Genomic DNA, 1938 nt, shown 5'->3' with positions numbered 1-1938 from the left:
TATGTGGAATAAGGAGGGGACACACAATAGATTTCTTTATGTAATTTATTGTGGTAATTATGTCTGAATATGATAAAATAGTTTGCCAAAGCAGACTTTAATTAAGATTTGCATAGAAGATTCTTTAATCACTAAAGCAAATAAGTTGGAATGTTGAGTTCGCAGTTGGAACGGCAGTGGTTGTATTATAGAGCTAGGGAGTAGGTGGGTTTGGAGTTCAGGGCCCCTTGTCTTTCCTTTCTCAGATTGCCTTGCTTCTAGTATTCACTGCTCTCATGCTGTCAGCTTTGGCATTCCACCAGAGCTTGTCCTTTCCAAAATGTATCTCTAGTGCCAAAATTATTTCCTGCCACCATGAAAATGCCCAGGCCCCCAGTTCCCTGATCTCAGCCAGCAGGAGACAAGGGATTAGAGACAGAGCTGAAAGAAACCTTGGAAAGCATCTCATTTGATTTCATAGATGGGGAAACCGAGGCCTAGGGTGGCATGGTCATGTGTCCAAGGTTAATAGCAGAGCTGGAATTCAAATACCCTGAGAAATGATTTAACCTAGGTGAGTCTTAGCTTCCTCCCCTGTAAAATGGAAATCAAGATATTTACTCAGGTTACTATGAGGATCAAATACAACAAAATAAATGAAAACACTTTGAAAACTGCTGTTTGTACAGGTACCTTAAAATTTATTTTTCCTATTAAGCTATGCTGCTTACCTTATGCTAAGGGTTGATAACTAATAAACGTTAGCATGTGGATCTTCCAAGTGCGATCTGCATTTTGAAAGAGGAGGTCCTGAGGACACATCTAACCCTAGAGGGAAAAAATGGACAGAGAAGCATTCCAGGTGCCCCTCAAAGCACTTAGCTGGGCAAAGCCATATATTTTAGCGGTAAGAACAAAGCCTGCTTTCAGAGGCCAGGGAGCTAAGAACTTTGTAAAGAACCTGAAAAACTGCCCACACAGTCATTCTAGCATCTAGGGTGGGGTTTGATTACATTAGCTTAAAAGCCCCCTTTAACACTGGAGTTCTGTAATTGTGTGATTCCAGTTGATTCATTTTTACAGCATACAGTCCTGTTCATGTGCTTTCTCTTCAGACCCAGAAACATGAGCACCTATAATATGTCACAAATTGCTGTCCTGATCTTATTGTACATACTTTTCTTTTCTTTTCTTTTTCTTTTTTTTTTTTTTGCGGTACGTGGGCCTCTCACTGTTGTGGCCTCTCCCGTTGCGGAGCACAGGCTCCGGACGCGCAGGCTCAGCGGCCATGGCTCACGGGCCCAGCCGCTCCGTGGCACGTGGGATCTTCCCGGACCAGGGCACGAACCTGTGTCCCCTGCATTGGCAGGCGGACTCTCAACCACTGCGCCACCAGGGAAGCCCTGTATATACACTTTTTATTGAGATATAATTAACATATACACATATTGTGTAAGTTGGAGGTGTACAATGTGGTTTAATTTATCCTGATCTTAAAAAAAAAAGAGAAAGCAAAAGAAAAAAGGACCCAACACACTCACACGATAAGCACATACACACATGGAGAACACTTTAACAAGCTGGGTTTTTGTAAGTTAATGTAAACATGAAGGAAAAGGGCCACAACCTCTGGCCTTCAAACTGCCAACCTTAATGGAATAAGTTTGAGTATTACTTAATGATACTTGGCAAGAAAGAAAATCCCAGTCTCAGTCTCCCCCAACCCTTCAGTTATTTGGATGGGATGAAGTCCAAACCAATCATTGCAATCGGTGGCCTGATGTCTGTGTAGCAATGTGAATGGAAGCAGAATTGTTACATACTACTTGGAAGCACCTGATGGAGGGATCAAATAAAAATTTTTTAAAATCACATGTTGGGCTTCCCTGGTGGCGCAGTGGTTGAGGGTCCGCCTGCCGATGCAGGGGACACGGGTTCGTGCCCCGGTCTGGGAAGATC

Source organism: Neophocaena asiaeorientalis, unplaced genomic scaffold (assembly GCF_003031525.2).
Source record: "Neophocaena asiaeorientalis asiaeorientalis breed wild unplaced genomic scaffold, Neophocaena_asiaeorientalis_V1.1 scaffold659, whole genome shotgun sequence".
NCBI classification, from domain to species: Eukaryota; Metazoa; Chordata; class Mammalia; order Artiodactyla; family Phocoenidae; genus Neophocaena; species Neophocaena asiaeorientalis.
This window is presented reverse-complemented; position numbering follows the sequence as displayed.